We start from the raw sequence: 18,920 nt of genomic DNA on the forward strand, positions 1-18,920 counted from the left end.
CAGCCGGCGGCCGGGGCATTGGGGGATGAAGTCCCCGTTCCGAGCGACGGTCGGCCAGGGTCGTCCGACAGCGGCGTGGGCGCCGCTCACGTCCTCCGATGCAGGGTGATTCCCCTTGTTCTGTCAGCTCTGAAAGCCCCAGGTTGTGAAAAGGCTTGGCTCAAGAATGAGACTGCTTTCCACCACCTTCTGGCACCAGGAGGAGGGTAGGTTACAGGATTTACAGGACTTGTAGAAAGTTTGAAGTAGTATTCGAGGGAGCTTTTTGTTTCTTTTAATATAATTTGTGAATTCGCAAGAAAAGATACAAACTCTCTTGGTTTGAATTAGGTTTTATTTTTCAATATGCTTGGCTTGTGCTTTGAGAGAATTTATGATAACTTGTGGCATCCAATGCGTCCAGCAGGTGTGACGCTGAAATTTAAAACTAAGTTCACTGTGTAGTTGTAGGAAAACTGACTGCTTCTTTTGTGTCTTCTTGTGCTATGTGACTGGGAGTACCCGTGTTATTGGGGTAACCTGTTTGGTGACATGGCCGTGCAATTGGTCAGGGGTACCCTTTCTGTGCAGAACCTAGTATATTCCTGTCTTGTCCGTGATGTTTCCGGTGTGCGTCAGCCGTCTTCTCAGGCCTCTAGCCTTAGTCTCTGGCAGGAACAGAAAGGTAGGCGCACATCTGGGAGCAAGGAGCAAGATGTCGATTTCCCCCACCATTAAAGTTTTCATGAATTGGTAATTTAAAACCCAAAGCATTGTTTACCACCTGTCAGACTCCCTGCACAGTGTAGGGATTAACTAATAAAAGATTTGTAAAATGCTTCCTGAATCTAAAATTCCATAAATATGCTAAATAGTAATAATCCACCCATTGTTAAATTTATGTAGCTGCTTCTGCCATGCGTGCAAGATGATTTAGATGCAGGTTTCCTGTCAATTAAACAATGAGTCTGGAGTAAAATAATGAGCTCAGTTCGCACCCTTTGAAACTTTGAAATAAAATTTCTCCCATAAGGCAGCATTGGAAGAGAATCATAAAGTAAGCAGCATTTTAAAAAGCTCTATGTAGGATGGCATTTATCTTATGGTTAGGAGAAAGGGACCCAGTGAACTTCTGAAACTAAGAATGTTTGACTCTGATTCGTGTGTGACTCATAAACGTTCCCTAACCTTGGGAGAAGGCTACAGGGAGGGCCTGCAGGTTTGTGGGGCAGCCTAATAGCTGTCAGCTTTAATCTACGAAATATGCCTCTTGGTATTTTAAGGCTGAAGTTCAGTCTGTGGTTTTGTTCATAGACAATGAAGAAAATCTTCCTAGTAATGTGAATAAATTATTCACTCTTCCAATAGTATGAGTTGTTTTTAAGCAACCTTGATACTAGCTATTATTTTAATATCCTGCAGTTAATTGGCTTGTTCCCAGTCAATTGAGTGACATGTTAACATAGCATTTTCCTCTTAGCATGTTTTTAATAATAAAGTGTGTCATTCTTCTGTTTACTGGTATCCTAGAGTACAGCCTATTTCTTATATGCTAATTTAAGTATAAATATTGATGTGAGTCATCTTTCCTGTTTTATGAAGACGGCTCTCGATTCTCCACCAGCAGATTAAGCTGTGAGCAAAACCATGAAGTTGAGGATATTTTTCCTTGATGTTGTCCCAGTTTAGTGGCCCTTTCTTCTCATTTCCTCCATTCAGACCTCTGAGATAAGTAGCTGCTACTAAGCCCCAGCCCAGTATTCCAGAACTTCCTCTCTACCGCCACTCCTCCTTTATTCAAGCAACTTGACCTCTGCTGTACTTTGTCTCATCTGTGTTTTCCAACAGCTTGGTGTGGGTGAAAGAGCACTAGGTGAAAAATAAAAGAACTGGCAGTTATTGGGCACCATGCCACATTATTTCATTAAATCCCTGTAACCATCTGATACGGTACATGCTGCCTCTTTTTCACACAGAAGAAAACAGGCTCAAAGAAACAAGTGAGCAGTTCCTGCAGCAAGACAGGCCAGCGCTTTGGTTGATCTTTCATGTGGACTAAAGTGTTGAAGCATGCTCCTCCCATTATCAAGTTGATTTCAGATGGGTGCCTTAAACTTCTGAGCCTTGCTTCTCCTTTCCCTACTTTTGGATCAAGTTATTTCTCAGAGATGGAAGAAACCTTTCCAGGGTTTGGGTTGCCAAGTACAAAAGTTATTCCTCCATAGGATTCTAGAATATGTTGCCCCTTTCTCCAACCTTCTCCCCATCCCCATTTATGTTTTCTTGCTTCCGATCTAAGTAAATCATATGTCCTCCAAGAAGCTTTCCTGAGCAATCTTCTGTGATTCTCTTATCTTGAGCCTTAGTGATCCTTCACACCACTGCTTACAAATAGAGATTGTTTTATTTATATCTCAGTTTACACATGCTTAGTTATCTTCTCCCTAATCCGAGTGTAGGCTGTATGAAGCCAGACCTCATTTTATTTGATTTGTTTCATTATTGTGTTCCTAGGATCTGGAACACTGACAAATAGCACACAGTTGTTGATCAGTAAGTGAACCTGAATAAACAGTCACCTCTTATAAAGGATTGTGTGAATGGCCAATATATTGTCCCTTTCTTTGAATGACCTAAATGAAGCATCATTGATCTTCCTCTGTTAGAGAGAGGGAGCCTAAATTATGAATGGAGATCCAAGTAAAGTAATGGAGACAGCAGGGCCACCATCAGAAATGCAAGACAGATGGATGTGCTGCACATGGGTGATCCCATTTTACAGCACTGGAAACTGAAACCCAGAATAAGATACATATCATTGTTTTATTGGTGAGAAAAATTAAAGTCCCCAAAAATATATTCCCCAAAATAATGAACCTAAGCCCTTTGACTTGCAGACCAATGTTTCTTCTACCAAGAGGCCAAAAATGTTGGGGTTCACCCAATCAACAGTCACAGGGAACTTTTAACTTTGGTGCCCTAGTCCACAAACCCTAAGAACCTTAGGTTGTCCATATCCATTCTGGGTTAGGAAATTAGAGCATTCTACTATAGTCTATTTTTCTTCTGTCCTGTATAAACTTCAGGGACTCATCTACTCTTTTAATGATTCTTCAATCAGCCTTTTAATACCTATCATTAGTTAACCATTTCTCTTTAAGTGCTTGACAGCTCCATAAGAAAAATGTATTTAACACGAGCATGAGAGATTCAAGATACTATTGAAAGATGATTGATATTTTGAACTCCACAATATAGATGCCGTATCATTAATGACTAAAATGATAATTTGGCTCCTTTAAATTGTAGAACAATCTTGTCTAGAGCATTACATCCATAAACAAAAGTCATGTGAAAGGCTTTTGTAAAACCTAGATAGCGCGAAGCCATTCTGCACAGTCCCAAATGAATAGATCTAGGACTGCACCCAGACAACTGTATTTTTAACACATACTTTTGGTGATCTTTCAATAAAGTGGCCTCTGATTTTGAGATTCAATAATAATTTGGTGTGTTTTTAATTTTCTAAGATTCTCACTAAAGATTTTAAAGAAAAGAAGCCAGGTGCCATGGTGCACGACTGTAATCCCACCTGCTTGAGAGCCTGAGTCAAGGATCCCAAGTTTGAGTTCAGCCTCAGCAACTTAAGGAAACTTGTTTCAAAAAATTTAAAAATGGGCTGAGTATATAGCTCGGATATAGAGCATCCTTGGGTACCAAAAACCTTATGCATATAATATATATCATATATGTGTGTGTGCATGTATAAACACATATACGCATATCTACATCATGATACAGCTACTTGATTTGCTACTGATATTGATCCCAAATGCAGAATGTTCTACAATATTCCCAATGGACCACATAAATAAGTCAATAATTAGTAATAATAGTTCACTGTTAAGTTTTGATGAAATAATGAATTCCCTTGCCCTCCAAAGTTTCAGATCAAGTAATACCCAGTTAAATTTGAATCTTAAATGTACAAAAAGTCATACTGTAGTGTAAGTACCTCTCACATGATACTTCTTTGGCAATTCTGCTCAGAAAAATATTAGTATTTAATGTTATTAGTTGCCAGAGGTGGTAGATTGCCAAGTGGATATTAACTTTAGGAAACTGGGAAGAGTTCTGGACTCCTGAGAAAAGTACCCTGCGTCAGATTCCAACCCACTCTAGTACCCTCGAGTAGTTCTCCGTGACCGCAGGGGCAGGCAACAGAGGTATCTGTTCTGCTTGCTTAATCTGACCTGGAAGATGACTTAGAAAACTAGACTTTGAACTGGGCCTTTGAGAGCAGTGGAACTTATCTAGATAGCTGGTGAGGGGACACCTGAAGCAGGGAGAGGAGGCAGGTTCCCTTAGTCTTTGAGGGTAGCATTTAGCGCAGAATGCTGAAAAATTAGCATGAGCAGGTTAGGAAAAGAAAAACCTCTAGATGATTGACAGCCTTCAGTCTGAAGGATTTCGACTGTGGTGTTGGGAAATCGCACATTATGAACATGTCGGTTAGAGAGCAGAACGTGGCCAAAGGCAAAGGAAGTGGTGTGGAGAACTGTAGGGAGCTCCAGAGCCTCTGGGCCTGGCATCAGCTCCTCCTTTTGTGGGCTAGAAGGACTTTGATATGTGGGCGACTTCTGTGGGTCACTGTCTCCTGAGCTGTGAATTGGAAATAAGAGAAGTTACTAAAAGAGTTGTTGTGGGAATGAAATGAAATTGTACAGTATGTGCACAGCATGTGATCCTGTGTGAACATTCAGTTAATGGCACCGTGTTGTGCTGCTGCTGCCCCTCTGGCCACTCAGGGGGAACTGTCTCCAGGCAGCCTGCCTGAACAGTTTTGGAGAAATTAAAAAAAAAAAAAGTGATTGTTCATTTCTAAATTTGGGTATAGCTTTAAAAACTCCTTTTTCCAACTTGAAATTTTATCATCAAAAAACAAGGAGAAGAAAAAAAAACAGTAAGGGCAGAAAGAAATTAGCAAATAATGTTTGTACTTCTAACTGAGAAGTTTTGAATGATTATATTTAACTCTTCATGCTTTCTCCTAAGAGGGGGTAGTATGGATAATCCACATAATTTATTCAAATCCAAAGTCAAGTGAACTTTTGAAAAAAATTATATGGGGCCAGGGATTTAGCTCAGTGGTGCCACCGCCTGTCTTGCAAATGAAAGGTTCTGAGTTCGATCCCCCATACCAAAAATAGAAAGTAAACATCTTCTCTTTAAAAAAATGTTCTGTTAAAAAAAATTATATGTGTCATTCTTATATTTGCCATCTTACTTGTTTTATTTTTATTTATTTGTTTGTTTGTTTGTTTGTTTGAGACAGGGTCTCACTATATAGTTGAGACTGACCTGGAACTCACTGTGTTGTCCAGGCTGGTCTCGAACTCATAGCGACCCTCCTGCCTCAGCCTCCTGAGTGTTACTCGTTTTATTTTGACTAATATTTTAAATAAGTGGCACAAAATTATACCAATGGGAGATGAGGTTACTTTAGATAACTCATAAAGCAATCAGGCTTCTCTAGTTGTAGCAGTAGGACTGACAATGTTGGATATGGTGTCTTGGATAGTATCTTAGATGGTATCATGCTGCTTAAATTCTAACTCTAGATGGCTCCTCCCAAAAGCTTTGTGACTCAGGCCAGTCATTCTAGTTCTCTAAACCTCAGTTTCTCCTTGTCAATAAAACAGAACAAAAGATTAGGTCCATGGAGCTCAGCTAGGCACCTGGTAAGCACTACACAGAATTCTGTGGCTTTAGTTAGCATCATAGTCATCTTATTGGTCTGTTCTTTACTTAATATACTCATAAAAATTTTAGTTTGTGAAAGCATCTAATAATTTTGGAGCTGTTTATACTCTTTAGTCACATCTTAATTTTCTGATTTATGTACCCAGGGCTGTTGAGAGCATTTTCCAAGCCTTAGGGTACAATATCCCAATTTCAAAGAATTTTTTAGCTCCAATGTCATTATGTGTTCCTTTGTCCTACTCATCCATCTTTGATTCTAACAGGTTGATTAATGCCTTTCTCAAACTGCACATTAAAATGTCTGGGATGGGCCGGGGATTTAAGCTCAGTGGTTCTGCCTCCTGCTTCACAAGCTCAAGGTCCCGAGTTAGATCCCTGGTATCACAAAAAAAAAAAAAAAAGGTCTGGGCCCTGCTATTTACTTGGTTTATAAACCTGTGGTGCAGAATGATACAGGATTGGTTTAAGATGCATTATGGATTACTTATATGGAAGTATGGTTCTATTTGGTCTGTGCTAAGCAACTTAAGAGCATCTCTGACAGTGTCTTTAAAACTATAGACTCAGATGTTCATTGAATAATTCAATGTCCAACAAAACATGTTGCACTGTTCTCTCACATTAGGAAGTATAACTTTTTTAAAAAGAACAGGAAAACATGTAGATACTTCAAAACTGAAGTATTGAAAATGTGAATTTGGAGATCCACCCACTATTTATGTCTTCTGGAAGAGCTGTGGATTATCTTAAACCTGTATCTCCCTCAGAGTCTTTGAATTCATTACTCCATCTCTCTGGAGTGTTCTTTCCTCAGATCTCACATAGCCCTGTTAAGAGATCACCACCTCAGAGAGATCTTCCCTCACTACCTAAACAACTTTCTGCTCCATCACTTCATTTTATCACACAATATCGTCATCCGGGTGTTTCACACTTGTTTTTTGTAGTCTGCCCTCATCCCAACTGGACTAGAAGCACTAGGAGGGCAGAAGTCAAACCTACATGTTTCTAGTTGTTTTCCCAGCCTCTATTAGCAAGGCAGGCACTTCGTAGGTCTTCAACAGATATTTTTTCAATTGCTTAAATAAATAAAAACCAAGATTTGGTGGCCTTTGAGAGTTAATCTACTACAAAGCAGTAATTTTTAATCTTTTGGGGTTACTTTCACCTTTCAGAATTATATTAAAATCCCAAAACTCTTCCTGAATAAAAATGTCTATGCAGAATATTTTTCTTTGAATTATTACTTGTATTAGTACGTTTGTAGAACATAATGATTACACTCATAATAGAGTTGATACTTGTACATAACACATCTTAATTCATTTTATGTTCCCTTCCCCCTCCCTCTCTACCCCTTAGTCCCTTCCCATTTGCAAAAGATCTATCTTTCTGTTTCCTACTATTTACCTTTTATTTTGCTGTTTAATTTATTTATACTTTGGATTTTTTATATAAGAGAAATCATGTGATATTTAATCTTGTGTGTCTGATTTATTTCATTTAGCTCAATGCACAAGTTTGGGCATGTAACTTAAAAGAGTCTATGAAGCTCAGGCTAAGAATCTAAGCTCTAAAACTGTATGTGTAAATACTGAGAAAGTCTAATTGGTCTACTGAATGATATATCACAAAAAGTTAATTACTATACAGACCAGTATATTAATATTTATATACTTAAGGTAATCAATTATGTGCTGGCTTTGAAAAATGTTGCAACCCTCCACAGGAAAAAAGGAGTATCTATAAATGTTTGTATTTTATTTAGGCTATGGAAAGGATTTAAGACTCATAGAGAAAGGCTAATAAAAATACATACTGTACAGCAATATAAAATATATCCCAAATAGGCAGAAAAAATGAGTCCAAGGAAAAAATAAGGCTAAGAGAGAAAATAAGGCCAGAAGAGAGATTCATACTCAAAATTTATGCCATGAAATTCAACACTCTTGCTAGAAGATAGTAACAAATTTTATTCTCAGTTTTTTAGCAGCCAATGCAAAGAAGGAAAAAAATCAGTTATGCCTTGCAGAGGGTCATATTTTATATATACTTATATGTGAATATATGTATATGTAATTTAATAGGAAACTGCTTCTTAAAAAAAGGAAGACTGAGTATAGTAATAAGGAATAGGGAGATTATATTTTCAACGTTTTGTTTTTGGCATGTGCCTTTGTGCTTAAGCCGGAAATAACCCAGTAAAAAATGTTTAAATACGACTAGGACTTTGGCTGTTTATAATTAAGACTGTATGGCTTACTGTCATCATTGTCAGCAGTACATGTTTGGAAAGAAGCTTCGATAAGCCAGTGGAGCTGTGTATGAGGGTGCTCCAAAGACGATGAGGAGTCTGTATTCTCTTTTAGCTCTTTTTACCTTACCAAGAAGAGGCAATTCCATTCCATCAGCCCATCCTTCCATTGTTACACAATATTTAATAAAACCCCTAGACCTCTCATTCTTCCTTGACAAGAGGGCGCCTAGGACACTGACTCTTGCAGGTTATTCCTGCTAAGCGTAGTTTTCCTTAGATACGAGTTCATCCGGGACTGCTACGCCTTCTCTCTTTGAGAGAGAAAATACAATAACTAGCTTCTTGGAACATTATGTGGATTTGTGCATTCTCTGAGGGGCTGTAAATGGATCACATTGACAGCTTTATTTGTCATTCTTAAACGGAATGTGTTTCTCTCCCTTTGTGTTAAATTGAAATCAGATGGCATTTCTTATTTCGATGTGGAATGTTTTTACTCTCATAATTGCAAAAGTGCATTCATAACGGACACTATTCTAATTTACAAAATTTGTGTTGGGGAGTTGTGAGGGTCTGTATCTGGAATGTAATTGAGGGAAAACAACTTGTGTAACATTTTAGTTTTGCCTATTTATTGAGATCCTGATACAGTTGTTAGAGTTCTGTCACCATATGGAAGCAGGGACAATTATATTGCATTTGATGACATGGATTTTAGAAAGTAGGATATAAAAAAGAGTCCCTAGCAGAATTTTCACAATCCAGAGATTTAAACATGCTTGAAATCTCTTCTCTCTTCTGCCTCCCCAATATATCTTTGGTCCCATTCCCCCTCCCCCAGCTTTGCTGAGGCTCTTGATCAGTAAATGCAGTAGCAAAAATGATGAGAATAATATTGGGAAATATTACCTTCTTGTCTTAGAGTCTATCCTATGTGATAAAGCCAATTAGTCCTGCCCAGGAGAAAAAAAAATTATTTAAAAAATCCCTATCATTCCTATCCACCCATACTGAATATGAATGAGAAAAGAAGCCCTTCTGTTTTAATTTCTTAAATCCAAAGTTCTTGATGGTCTCCTAGCTGATGCCAATGCTGTCCTTATCTTTAGGATTTTTAAATCTAGACTCGGTACATTTTTCTCACTAAAATGTTATATCTGTTTGTTTTTATATTAATTTCATGCACCACATTTTCAATAAAGTCATCTTCCTTAATTACCTACTGTGTGCTAGAGACTGCTAAGATGCAATGAAATGTGCTAGCTATTCCCTGCCTTCATTTGACCAGTGGTCTAGTGGTGAAGACAGATCAGACAATAGAAGAATGGCACAAATAGATACGAAATTGAAACTGTTCTAAATGCTACACAGGAGAGAGATTCTAGAAAAGGAAATCTAAATGATGTATAGGAATCCATTAGACCCTTATAGGCAGAAGGCATGGTGCATGGAAAAGCCGTGCAGCAAGAGAGAGCACGGGCATCATGGAGGCTAAAGGAAGGGTGCAGTGTCTGGAGGAGAGAAGTGGGTGCAGTGCTTGGGTCTGGAGATGCAATCTGAGGCCACCGCCATGAAAGTGTTTCTAGCTATGTCAAGGAATATGCCATTTCCTAGGACCAGTGGGAAGTTGGGTTCTATGTTTTGGTTTTTGTTTGATGAAGAGACTGTAGTTAGTTATACTAGTTTTATTTTGAAACAATAGTTCTGGCTACAATGTGTAGTATGGGTTAGCAAGGGGCAAAAGCTATATAGGCCAGCACATTTTCAGTAGAGAGATAATGATAACCAGGGCCAGAGGAGGAAGGATGAGGAGTACGTGATTTCTCAAACGTGAGTGCATGCAACAGACCTGTGTAAGAGGTAGAACAGACAGGCCATCTTCTGTGATATTTATGTAGAGACCATGGGAAGTGAAAAGAAACACTTGAAGTAAAACATGTTTGCAAAGACAGATGCTAAGTTTGGAATTGGACATGTTGAGCTTGAGCTGTCTTGGGACTACAGATGAAAGAGAAAGTGGACATTGGATTGTGAATGTGGAGCTTTTCAAAGATGACTGGGGTTTGCGTATAAGTATGACTTATTTTCACAGTCATAAGTCTGGAGATGAATATGACTGATTAAAGAAAAATGAATGTAAAAAAGTGAATGGTAAAAATAAAAAAGAACTCTTGAACCCAGATCTCTACAAAAGCACACTCATAATGATTCTGCAGTAAAGGACGAGCCCATAAAGGATGACAGAATTAACAAAATAAACAGAAGGAAATCCAGATTCCTTGATCATGGTGGGGCAAGGGAAGGTGGGAGTGGTCATCTCAGTTAAATGAAAATGACTTGGAGGGTTTTTTGAGCAATAATGGAGAACACTAATCAGGAGGCGATTGTTTTTGAAATAAAATAGAGAAATTGCTGAGCAATATGTACCAGAAACATAGTTGTAACTGGTTCTGTTTTAGTATATTTTACATATTTGTATGTTGCATATCCTTAAAAAATACTTGGGAAGCATGCAAATTAGAGAGAAATGTCATAATGACATGTTAGTGGCCATTAGAAAGGGAGTAGAATTAGGGAAGGGTTTAAGCATGGGGCGAGATAAGGTTGTTGGTCTGGTTTGGAGAGAAATTTTGAACCTTTACTCCAGGCACGCTGTGAGTACAGTCCCTCCTATGTCTCCAGTCACGGCACTATGGTGGCCACGGTGAGCAACCCAAAAGTTCACAAAGCACTATGGACCTTTACCCCTTTCCCTGGCTGGCATTGCTGTGTGAGCAAAGATGACCAGGAGCTGTGCTGTCACAGAGCACGTGCTCAGTAACTTCTGTGAGGTCAGCTGTCGCCTCAGTTTCCCTCTCTGCTCCTGTCATATAACGCTGAAGTTTAAAATCCACTCGATGAGGAGACAGAGTGGATGCTGCTTTCTTAGCACAAGGAAGGAGGTGGTAACACCGATTTTAGATGGAAGCAGTATGAGCTGCAAATGGGAGGTAAGAGAAGAAAGATAAGCATTGGTAATTATTTGCCTTAGATTGTCCATGAAACAGAAGTGAGCAGTGGCAGGGGAATGGCTGGGGAGACACTTAACAGATGTTTTGTTGGCTTATATGTGCCAGAGATTAGGATAAGCGCCAGAGAGATAGTTTTTAACCCTGTGGAAGATCTCCATAATATACACTTATGCCATACATTTATATGGCAATCTTAAATGCATTTCTTTTACCTTATTCAGTAAAACAAACACAACATTTTCCCTCAGATGTAAACCTTTACTCAATTTCTATAAAAATGGTCAAATTCATGTTCAAAAGAGAGAAAAAATAAAGTCTGCTTGTACTTGTGTGTTTTAATTTTTCTCATCCCGTTTCCTTTCATTCTCTATGTCTTCCAAATTTGAATCCCTTTACTGTTGTTACTTAGGCTTCAGAAACTATTTTCTAAAGCAGTCTCATTTACCCTATGTTGAGAGACTCTCATGGTACTATTTGACTTTTAAAAATCATCTAGTCATTTATTATTTATAGATCACTCCCCATAGTTAAAGCATTGAATATTACTGTATAGAAATTAGAAATGTGAGTGTGCATGGTTTGTCTAAATAGATTGTAAACTTTCTGAGGACAGGAGCACCACTGAGTGTGCAGCAATCCAGAATAAACCAAGGTACCACCAATGTGATTTTTGTAGAAAGGATACAGTAAAAACCTTTTGTAAAGGGGAATATAATTAATTCTTATTCACAAATTCAGGATGTTCCCAGGAAGGCACTATTCGAACGAGGAGTTAAATGATAAGCATCTCAGACAGCCGAAATCTACACAGGGAGGGCTAGGAGGCAGCAGACAACATTTTGGGGAAAGGAGGTGCAGTGCAGGGAGATGGCTTAGTATGAGTAGAGAAGTTCTGTGAAAGGTTATGGGTAAAGATCTCAGATCCTGGAAAGCTTTGGACTGAATCCATTGGAGAGCTGTTTGAATTTAGGAGAAGTGTAAGGTTTAGGATGAAAACTGGCATTGCCCAGAAAGCTGAGCAATGATGGCTTTTGGAAGGAAGAATCACATTATCTAGAGACCTTTGCCTCTTGGGAGATACTGGGTGCTGGTGGGTTTCTCCTACTGACCTTAGACATGTACATGGAGAATACACCGTCCTGTTGGACTTGAAGGTGTATCATGATCAGCTGGAGGGAGTGTGGTGGGGAGCGGCCGGGACAGAAAGGAAGAGTGAAGACGACCACCAGGCCTTTCAGCTGGGAAAAATGATAATGCCATTGATTCAAGGTATGGAAAGAAAAGCAAATCCAAGGGAGGATAAGGATGAGGATCTAATCAAGAAAAATCTCATATTTAAGATAAGGAGAAGATAGGAACCAGAAGAAGAATATTCCTGGGGGGGAGTGACAGATTTTAGGAGACATGAAGTACGGTTTCATGGAAACCGAGAAAAAATATGTGAATTTCAAAAAAGAAGCCTTATGCTGTGATTGCTTCACTGATATAATCACTTGTATCTTTTCCCTTTCTTTTCCTTTTCCCTTTGAAATGGCCTCCAAATAGGCTGTGCAACTGCCACTTCTGTGTAACACCTGGGCCCATGCTGCCTCTACCTCTCAAGTAATGAGCAGCACTGACTTAGAGTCACCAGTAATCAATGACTTCCTTCCAAAACCCCTTCCCAGTATTGAGGACATTACTTAAGAAGTTCTTGTGTGTCTGTTAGGCAGAGTCAGAAAGGGAGGAGGTCTGAATGATTTGCTAATTGAGTGTTTATTAGGCTTAGAGTTAGGATTTTCTTGGTCAGGTTGTCCCTAGGAATAATAAAGCTTTTTTAAATAGAAGTAACAGCTACGTCCAAACAGAAGTACTATTTTGCTTTTCAGTTTTTTATAATAGTCAGTCTTACCCATAAAATAGTCCATTTCATCTCACTATCCGTATATTATGTATTACATGAAACTTTTTTCTGGTTTTTTGATTTGTTTTGTTTGAGACAGGGGCTCACTATGTAGCTGAGACTGACCTGGAACTCACTATGTAGCCCAGGCTGGTCTCAAACTCACAGCGGTCCTCCTGCCTCAGCCTTCCCAGTGCTGAATTACAGGTGTGTGCCACCACACCCAGCCTACATGAAAATTTTTTCTATGAATTTCATATCTGGAGAATAAAATTTTTGTTCCTTTGAGGAGGTAATGCGAAGTGATGTGTGTTCTCAGAAGTTATAAGTTATAAAAGAAATTACATCTTCCCTTCACCTGAAATACCAAAAAATTCAAATACAAATTACAATGTCAATCAACTGTGTTGCTCAATATAGGATGTATGTGTGTGTTTGTGTGTGTGTGTCCTCTTCTGTTCTCAATGCTATTTTCTTATTTTTTTTAATATTTTGTTAATTTTGTTTTGGAAGTTCCTCACATTCTTAAGGTAAAGAATCCAGGTTCAAACAAGTTAAATATTGTTAAAAGAAAAACTAAGACCACTTAAATTTGATGATGTTTACTTAAGCAATAAAAAAAGTTTTTAGAACCCAGCAACATTCCAGTCAAAAGATGATTCAAAATGTTCCACTCTACCACATGGGCAGGTTATATTTATAGCTAGAGAATAGGAAGCAACAACAGAAACAGCCTGATTGGCTAGTTGGCATTTGTCTTTCATGCTCACATTTTTGTCAGCTTGTAGCCTCTGCCCTCTGGAGAATGGGCTTCCACAATTGGTTAACACTCATTTGGTTAGAGGATATACTGTGAGCTTAACATACAGCCCATTTTACATATCACTATGTACAGTGGCTACTTTGGATCAAACTTAAGTCAAAGTACAGAGGCTACTTTAGGCCAAATTTATGTTAGTTCAATAGTACTTTTACTGTTAATTGAATCTTCACACATCATCTCATTTGATCATCAAAACAGTTCCACTGAATAGCTGATATTATTACTTCCACCTGAGAGGCAAGGAAACTGAGCCTCAGTGAAGCGCTTAGATAAATGTTAAGTTCACTTAGATGAATACTGTGAGAAAGATTCAATTCCAGAATACATGATATATATTCTGTCTCCAAAGGTGATGGTCATTTCAGCTTTACATTTTGCTCTGCATTTGTTAGAGCGGGGAGATTTGTAGATGGAATATGGCTGGCTGGGGTAGATCTTGTTCTGAGGAGAAATAACCCTGACATAAACTAATATTGTTTGAGTAGTTTTGTTCTTGATGATGAACTATTCCATGCTTTTTTTTTTCTTTTGTAGGTTTTTCACAGTCAAGCAGCACATGGGAAAGAGCTCTCTATCAAGCCTTCTTGATTGAGTTATGAAAATGGAATTGAAGTTTATTTTCCTCTATGGTATTGTAAGTAACCACTAGTTTGAGTAATAGAATTGGCTTTCTTCTATATATATAATTTCTTAAGGCATTTACCAAAGAAATAGGAATGTTTCTTGTGCAAAGATGTCATGACTTACAAGTGATGTCCAGATTTTTCTTCAGAATCTGTTGCTTTAAAAAGGAATATTCCACTTTTAGTTCAATTGTAGATTTTATAAATTCTACTTGAATAGAGTCATGCTGACCAACATAAAAGTTTTGGTCGTTAATATCATAACTCTTCTACACATTTTGTACACACTTAACATTCTTTAGTCAGTAGCATTTTGTGCAGAAAATTCATCTGTAGACTCTGAAAAGTCAAGGTCACAAGGAAGATTTAGAAATAGCCAGATTGCTGCAGTGTGACACTTCTGTTCCCAGATGCCTTGCTTGGGGCATCCACTCCTTTTGGCCTTGACATTGACTGCCTTTAATTGGAAAAACGCATTATTACTCTGAAGACTATTAGAACTACACACATCCCAAGTGAGTGAAACCAGCTTTTGAACAAAAGGCCCCATTATTGAGGGGTTTTTACCCAGAGTGTTGTACCTAAATGATTTCATATGGACGGTTTCTTTTGTCTATCCACAAATTCATTTGTTATTTTTACTTCTTATAATGCTTGGTTTTCTTTATAGGTTTATATGTTTTAATGCATATTTAAAGAAAAATGTTTTGTGGGCAACTGTTAATATTGTAAAATTTCATTTATTCCAACGAATTAGGGAAGTGAGCATATCTGAATTTATAAGAAGGCTAAATTATACCTTTACCTACACAGAATAACCTCAACAAAACATTACAAAGTAGAAGTCTTAAGGAGACCTTTTATAATAAATCATATGAGCATTTTGTTATTAGCATATAGATTGGTTGTATGTAAGAGCTTGTAAAGTGCCTGAGGTTGCTTGGAAATTGTTTATTCTGTGTCTAAAAAGTGTACATAAGACTGGAAATAAATTTTTAAAGCATCATATATTATCTACCTATAAATAAACTATTTTCATAGCAAAAGTAAACAGCAGCCTAGCTTATGAACTATCAAGAGATTTTAAATTTACTGAGGCCCCAAATTAAGGCAATATTACCATATATGCATAAATAAAGAGTAAAATTTGCTGATCCTTTTCTCATATGGGTATTTGTGCTAATGAATCAGGATCCTATTTACACTATTAGTCCCCAAAGTAATTGCTTATTTGAAGAATTTCTGTCTTATGGGCTTTCAGTTAATTAAATCTATTTACATTTTATGCACACATTTCAAATTCTCAAGTCTTATTTTTCATAAGCCAGATTCAAACATGGTCATGTAATAATACCCCTCATTGAGGCATTAGTGTTTCATTTTTAAGGAACTTTCAGAAGAGCTATGTGCATTAAATACTTTTTAATGAAATCCTGTCACTGTTTTAGAAAAGTCAACCCATTCAGTGTTATTTTTTTAGTTTGAATTTTCTGTTTGTAATGGTGATTACTGTGCTAGACATACCTCCAATTCTAATGTTTCAGTTAGCTTAATATATTCAATGATTTTTTTTTGCTTTGAATTTGCATGTCAGTTCGTAACTTCTAATAAGCCTTTAGAATTACAAGCAACCTTTTCAAGGTACGTGCATTTTACTGATTGATTTAGCCTACCCAACTGGGAGATTACAAAATTATGGAGCAAAATGTTTCTAATACCAATACTGAGGAACAGCACACAGTAATTCACAAGTAAGAGTGGTCCTAAGGAGTATAGTTTGCACAGGATTTTCAGATATTCGAGATCTTGGGAGTTAAAGTATATGTGACCAAAAAATTGTAAATAGCTTCCCTGGATTCAAACTATGGAAATCTTTCAGTTTCTCTTAGCATGGCAGCTTAAAAAAGATACTGAAGGTAGGAGGTTAAAAGAAGTAGAGACACAAGGAGGGGGAGAACACACGAGCTCTGCAGGGTCTGTGGACTGGGGTCAGGTTGAGCACTGGGGAGGGCACCTGGGGGCACAGTTTCACAGCATATTTGAGATGGTGCCCACCTAAATCATGCCTAAGTGGCTTTCAATGTTTATCTCGTTTAAAGTCAACCTAAGTATAGTGTATCTCAGTGTATTGCTCTTTGTAAGGAAAACATAAAAAAGCAGAATCTGCATCCATTTAGGTTTAAATTCCAGCCTGAGGTTATATCTGAATTTTAAAAGTGTAGAATATGCAAGTGGAAAAACAGAAGAAAGAAGAAAAAAATGATATCCTAAAATCGGGAAAAATATGGCAATTACTTTGTTCTTTTTAGCAGTATTGGACAACAACTTATTTTACCATCTTAGCATAGGATTATACTATAGGCATAAAAATAAAAAACAATTTGGTACCCTGAAAAACTGCTACATCTTAAAAGAAAATGAACAAATTTCATTCAATTAAATTTTATTGATTCATTTAAGCAATGATGTATGTAAAGACTAATACCAATAGTCTCCTAAGAAGATATAATTTTCTTGTTGCTGAAATCGCCCTAAGGAAGCATTTCTTCTCGTTTAGAAAAAGTAGGGATAAAGCGCTTGTATTACCATTTGTATAAATTTTTAATACTGAATAAAATATTAGTGTTTAGTTTAATATTGATTCTCCATGTAATATTCCTCCATAATGGCATGTTAATTGGTCAGAATTAAATCAGACAGATCCAAGAACCCTGAGAATAGACCATCTAACACTTGTAATTTTTTTTCATTAGTTTCCAGAATTCCAATTAAAATGGAATTAATCTGTTGAACAAAAGACAACAGTACAATAAAAGTTCTGTGCAGTATATCACGTGCCCCCCTTCCCTCCCACCGTGCCATCCTCGTGGGGGGAGACAGGAGTGAGAGGGATGAGGAGTGCGTGGGGAAAGGCACATGAAGTTCACATATGAGTTTCATCTGCGGTCTAGGAGTCTTCTAGAGTGAAGCACTCTACGTGCACTGAGCCTGCACCTCATCATCCCGGAGACCTTAGGCCTCTTACTGAAGGCCGCAGTTTCCTCTTAGGCTAATCATTTAACCAGTCTCCTAAGTTGTGGAGGAAGTAAAACAACGTGCTCATAGAGGGTGATAGGTGAGTTTGCCCTCTAGAGTGATGCTTGGTAATGACTCGAGGTAGCTTTGACCAGCACAATGAGGGAAGCTAGACACACACTGGTCTGGTACCTAGTGAGTAGAGACCACGGATGCTGCTTAACCTCCTCACAAGTACAGGACCAGGCTCTGTGACAGAGGCATCAGTCCCGAAGGCTGAAAAACCTTGAATGATTCATATAACAGACACAAGACCCAATACACGGTACAGTCTGGAAAAGGTTTTAGTATAAGATTGTTACTGTTGTTCTTGTTATATATTTGAGAAGGAACACCAAATCACCTCCGTGGCATTAGTGCTGAACCTTCGAAGCAATTCAGCGAGCCCTACCAGGATAGCCAGACTCAAGATAGCCAAGTCATCTGCTTGGGACTTTAGGTGTACACTGACCCATTTAATGCTTAACTAGACAAGCAGACCCAAACATAGTATGATACCACGGTTGATGAACCATCACTTAGTTTGTATCTTCTTGGAAATAGGAGAAAACAAATGAAAAGTAACTCATCCTACCAGGTGACTGCAGCTTTTTAACTTCCGCTGTGTATAATACAACAGGAATCTCTTGATGGCGTGCTTTTGTTTTATAAAATAAACTGTTTTTTGAAGAGGTGACTACTAGGAAATATGATCCTCTGGTTAATGCAAGATCCTAATTCACTGGTTATATGATACAGGAATACTATTAATTTCAAAACAAGTTAAAACAGAGAGTTTTGACTTAATGTTAAACTATCTTTTTTTTTCAGCTTTAATTGAGTTTATTGGTACATTTTAGGGATACAGTACAGTTACATTCATTGTTGGGATCTTGTACCTCTACATGACAAGTCTTGATTCTCATTTTTTTCCCCCTTACCTCTGCCCTCCCTTCACCCCCTCCTCCCCTCCCCATCTACAAACACTTTATTTTCATCTTTTCATTATCTCACATTTTTTTCTTTTCCCTTTTTACCCTTCCCCTTCCCATCCCACCTTCCGTACACCTTTAGCTCCTTTCTTCCCATTTCTAAATGTCAGTAATCTTATTAGGATCTTATGTATTATTGAAGATTATTCACACCAGGGAAACTATTCAGTATTTACATGTGTGTGACTTATTTCACTTAGGAGTATATCTTCAATATGTATCTATTTTCCTATGAATGAATCTATTTTCTTGTTCTTTATGGCTGAGTAATATTCCATTTTATAGAAAAACCACATCTTCTTTATCCAGTTTCCAATGGATGGGCAAATGGGTTGTTTCCAAGATTTAGCTATTACAAACTGTGCCGCTATAAACATGGGTGCACATACTTCTTTGTGATATGATTCTGTTAGTTCTCTTGGAAAGATACCCAGCAGAGGGATGGCTGGGTCAAATGAAACCTCCAGTCCAAGCTCTTTGACGTATCTCCATATTGATTTCCATAGTGGTTGCACCAGTCTGCACTCCCACCAACA

General features: G+C 37.9%; 1 protein-coding gene across 8 annotated transcripts in view; it reads left to right on the forward strand.

Moving 5' to 3' along the window:
• Rhobtb1 (Rho related BTB domain containing 1) overlaps window positions 1–18,920 on the forward strand; it is a 120,977-nt gene that overhangs the window by 879 nt on the left and 101,178 nt on the right. For 7 of the 8 annotated variants that reach the window (XM_010645666.3, XM_010602893.3, XM_010602901.3 and 4 more), the window contains exons 1-2: window positions 10–206; window positions 14,250–14,349. The gene's annotated coding sequence lies outside the window, so the exon portion shown is untranslated. Of the gene's footprint in view, window positions 1–9; window positions 207–14,249; window positions 14,350–18,920 lie in introns of those variants that run through there. The other variant, XM_010645680.3, reaches the window with a different exon arrangement.

The sequence above is a fragment of the Fukomys damarensis genome, unplaced genomic scaffold, assembly GCF_012274545.1.
Source record: "Fukomys damarensis isolate Sample0158 unplaced genomic scaffold, DMR_v1.0_HiC HiC_scaffold_20, whole genome shotgun sequence".
NCBI classification, from domain to species: Eukaryota; Metazoa; Chordata; class Mammalia; order Rodentia; family Bathyergidae; genus Fukomys; species Fukomys damarensis.